This window comes from Pseudophryne corroboree, chromosome 7, assembly GCF_028390025.1.
Source record: "Pseudophryne corroboree isolate aPseCor3 chromosome 7, aPseCor3.hap2, whole genome shotgun sequence".
NCBI classification, from domain to species: Eukaryota; Metazoa; Chordata; class Amphibia; order Anura; family Myobatrachidae; genus Pseudophryne; species Pseudophryne corroboree.
The window spans coordinates 504,558,721-504,564,808 of record NC_086450.1 but is presented as its reverse complement, the minus strand read 5'-3'; positions in this window follow the sequence as shown (position 1 = coordinate 504,564,808).

The window sequence follows — 6,088 nt, the reverse complement described above, 5'->3', positions numbered from 1 at the left end:
TCGCACATCTGGTGTAACGTGTAGAATCGCACATGTGGTGTAACGTGTAGAATTGCACATGTGGTGTAACGTATAGAATCGCACATGTGGTGTAACGTGTAGAATCGCACATGTGGTGTAACGTGTAGAATCGCACATGTGGTATAACGTATAGAATCGCACATGTGGTGTAACATATAGATTCGCACATGTGGTGTAACGTATAGACTCGCACATGTGGTGTAACGTATAGAATCGCACATGTGCTGTAAGGTATAGAATCACACATGTGCTGTAACGTGTAGAATTGCACATGTGGTGTAACGTGTAGAATCGCACATGTGGTGTAACGTGTAGAATCGCACATGTGGTGTAACGTGTAGAATTGCACATGTGGTGTGACGTGTAGAATCACACATGTGGTATAACGTATAGAATCACACATGTGCTGTAACGTGTAGAATTGCACATGTGGTGTAACGTGTAGAATCGCACATGTGGTGTAACGCGTAGAATCGCACATGTGGTGTCTCGTGTAGAATCACACACGTGGTGTAATGTATAGAATCGCACATGTGGTGTAAGGTGTAGAATCGCACATGTAGTGTAACGTATAGAATCGCACATGTGGTGTAACGTATAGAATCGCACATGTGGTGTAAGGTGTAGAATCCCACACGTGGTGTAACGTGTAGAAACACACATGTGGTGTAACGTGTAGAATTGCACATGTGGTGTAAGGTGTAGAATCACACACGTGGTGTAACGTATAGAATCGCACATGTGGTATAACGTATAGAATCATACAAGTGGTGTAACGTGTAGAATCGCACATGTGGTGTAACGTGTAGAATCACACACGTGGTGTAACATGTAGAATTGCACATGGGGTGTAACGTATAGAATCACACATGTGGTGTAAGGTATAGAATCGCACATGTGGTGTAACGTATAGAATCACACATGTGGTGTAACATGTAGATTCGCACATGTGGTGTAACATATAGAACCGCACATGTGGTGTAAGGTATAGAATCGCACACGTGGTGTAACGTGTAGAATTACACATGTGGTGTTACATGTAGATTCGCACATGTGGTGTAACATAGAATCGCACATGTGGTGTAAGATATAGAATCGCACACGTGGTGTAACATGTAAAATCACACACGTGGTGTTACATGTAGATTCGCACATGTGGTGTAACGCATAGAATCGCACATGTGGTGTAACATATAGAATCGCACATGTGGTGTAAGGTATAGAATCGCACACATGGTGTAACGTGTAAAATCACACACGTGGTGTTACATGTAGATTCGCACATGTGGTGTAACGCGTAGAATCGCACATGTGGTGTAACGTATAGAATCACACATGTGGTGTAACGTTTAGAATCGCACATGTGATGTGACATATAGAATCGCACATGTGGTGTAACGTGTAGAATTGCACACGTGGTGTAACGTGTAGAATCACACACGTGGTGTTACATGTAGATTTGCACATGTGGTGTAACGTGTAGAATCGCACATGTGGTGTAACGTATAGAATCACACATGTGGTGTAACATGTAGAATCGCACATGTGGTGTAACGTATATAATCGCACATGTGGTGTAAGGTATAGAATCGCACATGTGGTGTAAGGTATAGATTCACACATGTGGTGTAACCTATAGAATCACACATGTGGTGTAACGTATAGAATCGCACATGTGGTGTAACGTGTAGAATCACACATGTGGTGTAACGTGTAGAATCACACATGTGGTGTAAGGTATAGAATCGCACATGTGGTGTAAGGTGTAGAATCGCACATGTGGTGTAAGGTGTAGAATCGCACATGTGGTGTAAGGTGTAGAATCGCACATGTGGTGTAAGGTGTAGAATCACACATGTGGTGTAATGTGTAGAATCACACATGTGGTGTAAGATGTAGAATCACACATGTGGTGTAATGTGTAGAATCACACATGTGGTGTAAGGTGTAGAATCACACATGTGGTGTAATGTGTAGAATCGTACATGTGGTGTAATGTGTAGAATCGCACATGTGGTGTAAGGTATAGAATCGCACATGTGGTGTAAGGTGTAGAATCGCACATGTGGTGTAACGTATAGAATCGCACATGTGGTGTAACGTGTAGAATCACACATGTGGTGTAACGTGTAGAATCACACATGTGGTGTAAGGTATAGAATCGCACATGTGGTGTAAGGTGTAGAATCGCACATGTGGTGTAAGGTGTAGAATCGCACATGTGGTGTAAGGTGTAGAATCGCACATGTGGTGTAAGGTGTAGAATCACACATGTGGTGTAATGTGTAGAATCACACATGTGGTGTAAGATGTAGAATCACACATGTGGTGTAATGTGTAGAATCACACATGTGGTGTAAGGTGTAGAATCACACATGTGGTGTAATGTGTAGAATCGTACATGTGGTGTAATGTGTAGAATCGCACATGTGGTGTAAGGTATAGAATCGCACATGTGGTGTAAGGTGTAGAATCGCACATGTGGTGTAACGTGTAGAATCGCACATGTGGTGTAAGGCATAGAATCGCACATGTGGTGTAACGTGTAGAATCGCACATGTGGTGTAAGGTATAGAATCGCACATGTGGTGTAACGTGTAGAATCACACGTGGTGTAAGGTGTAGAATCACACATGTGGTGTAACGTGTAGAATCGCACATGTGGTGTAACGTGTAGAATCGCACATGTGGTGTAACGTGTAGAATCGCACATGTGGTGTAAGGTATAGAATCGCACATGTGGTGTAACGTGTAGAATCGTACATGTGGTGTAACGTGTAGAATCGCACATGTGGTGTAAGGTATAGAATCGCACATGTGGTGTAAGGTATAGAATCGCACATGTGGTGTAAGGTGTAGAATCGCACATGTGGTGTAACGTGTAGAATCGCACATGTGGTGTAAGGTATAGAATCGCACATGTGGTGTAAGGTATAGAATCGCACATGTGGTGTAAGGTGTAGAATCACACATGTGGTGTAAGGTGTAGAATCACACATGTGGTGTAACGTGTAGAATCGTACATGTGGTGTAACGTGTAGAATCGCACATGTGGTGTAAGGTATAGAATCGCACATGTGGTGTAAGGTATAGAATCGCACATGTGGTGTAAGGTGTAGAATCGCACATGTGGTGTAACGTGTAGAATCGCACATGTGGTGTAATGCATAGAATCGCACATGTGGTGTAATGCATAGAATCGCACATGTGGTGTAACGTGTAGAATCGCACATGTGGTGTAAGGTATAGAATCGCACATGTGGTGTAAGGTATAGAATCGCACATGTGGTGTAAGGTGTAGAATCGCACATGTGGTGTAACGTGTAGAATCGCACATGTGGTGTAAGGTATAGAATCGCACATGTGGTGTAAGGTATAGAATCGCACATGTGGTGTAAGGTATAGAATCGCACATGTGGTGTAACGTGTAGAATTGCACATGTGGTGTAAGGTATAGAATCACACATGTGGTGTAAGGTATAGAATCACACATGTGGTGTAAGGTATAGAATCACACATGTGGTGTAAATTGTAGAATCACACATGTGGTGGAAGGTGTAGAATCACACATGTGGTGTAAGGTATAGAATCACACATGTGGTGTAAGGTATAGAATCACACATGTGGTGTAATGTGTAGAATCACACATGTGGTGGAAGGTGTAGAATCACACATGTGGTGTAAGGTATAGAATCACACATGTGGTGTAAGGTATAGAATCACACATGTGGTGTAAGGTATAGAATCACACATGTGGTGTAAGGTGTAGAATCACACATGTGGTGGAAGGTGTCGAATCACACATGTGGTGGAAGGTATAGAATCACACATGTGGTGTAAGGTGTAGAATCACACATGTGGTGTAAGGTGTAGAATCACACATGTGGTGTAATGTGTAGAATCACACATGTGGTGGAAGGTGTCGAATCACACATGTGGTGGAAGGTATAGAATCACACATGTGGTGTAAGGTGTAGAATCACACATGTGGTGTAAGGTGTAGAATCACACATGTGGTGTAAGGTATAGAATCACACATGTGGTGTAAGGTGTAGAATCGCACATGTGGTGTAACGTATAGAATCACACATGTGGTGTAAGGTGTAGAATCACACATGTGGTGTAAGGTGTAGAATCACACATGTGGTGTAAGGTATAGAATCACACATGTGGTGTAAGTTGTAGAATCACACATGTGGTGTAATGTGTAGAATCACACATGTGGTGTAAGGTGTAGAATCGCACATGTGGTGTAATGTGTAGAATCACACATGTGGTGTAAGGTGTAGAATCGCACATGTGGTGTAAGGTATAGAATCGCACATGTGGTGTAATGTATAGAATCACACATGTGGTGTAACGTATAGAATCACACATGCGGTGTAAGGTGTAGAATCACACATGTGGTGTAAGGTATAGAATCACACATGTGGTGTAAGGTATAGAATCACACATGTGGTATAACGTATAGAATCACACATGTGGTGTAAGGTATAGAATCACACATGTGGTGTAAGGTGTAGAATCACACATGTGGTGTAAGGTGTAGAATCACACAGACCCTTTCTCAGGAATTATTGGTAGACTGTCTTCTATACAGTAAGGCCAGGGATGTAGGTCTTGCAGTGGTGTGTATACAGGTGGGAGAACTGCGGTGCAGCGTAGGACAGTGATCCTGTAGAGAGGAGACCGCGTCTGTATCATAACCACAATGCTGCCAGCAGGGCCGGTTCTACACCTTATGGTGCCCAGTGCGAAAGTTTCCACTGGCGCCCCCCCCCCTGCCCCCTGGGAAAACAGTTAGTGGCGTGGCTTCATAGGGGAGGGGCGTGGCCACAGTTATGCCCCAAGTAGTTGTGCTCCCCAGTTGATTTGCCGCAGTAGATTTGCCCCCCTATAGCTGTGCCCCCTGTAGCTATGGCTCCTGTAGTTTTGCCCCCTGTTGCTTTGCCCCCAGTAGTTGTGCCCTCTGTTGCTGTGCCCCCTGTTGCTTTGCCCCCAGTAGATTTGCCCCCAGTAGATTTGCCCCCAGTAGATGTGTCCCCTGTTGCTGTGCCCCCAGTAGTTGTGCCCTCTGCTGCTGTGCCCCATGTTGCTGTGCCCATGTCGCTGTGCCCCCTGTCGCTGTCAAACACACACACACACACACACACACACACACACAAAAAAAAAAACTTACCACTGCCCCGCTCCTGCTTCCTGACCGCTGCTGCTGCTGCTGCTCTGTCTGGCCTCCCGCGGCTCCTCTCTATGGGAGAGATGTCATGACGTCTCTCCCATAGCAGCGACACACAGACACTAGAGGTCAATAATGACCTCTAGTGTCTGTCACTGGAGCTGGCTGCAGCGGACGTCTACACAGCCCACGGCATCTGCTGCAGCCGGGGTGCGGGTAGGCGGCGGTGCCTGCGGGGTGACTGCGGCCGCGCCCCCAGGCCACAGCTCTCCGGGTGCAGGCACTGCTTGCCCACGCCAAGAACCGCTCCTGGCTGCCAGACATTATGAACATTCTTATGTTTCCTATGCTCATAGTTTGCAAACTGAGGAGCATATTTATCAAGATAAGGGGCCCATTTATCAATGAGGTTTAGCTAATTAAAACTTGTTGTGTATGATAATAAAAGGTGCTCCAGCCAATCAGCCCCTAACTGTCATGTGTTTGGAAAATTACAGTTGGGAGCTGATTGGTTGGAGCATCATTTATCATACGCAACAAGTTTTAAACAGCTAAAGCTCATTGATAAATGGGCCCCTCTGTCTGCCCTTAGAGCCCGTGGAAATGGATATTTGAATTTCTGCTTGTTTGAGGACAGAACTAATGTCCTTATTTATCAATGAGTGATAAATATCACTGTGAGTGATAAACTGCACCAGCCAATCAGCTCCTGACTGTCATATTTCAAACACAATCTGTAACGTGGCAGCTAGGAGCTGATTGGCTGTGGCAATGTATCACTCACAGTGAAATTTATCACTCATTGATAAATGACCCCATAAATATTACCTGTATGTGGTAAGATAGAAAGATATCTCCAGCGTTCCGATTGCCAGCCCCCGCAGCCGATCC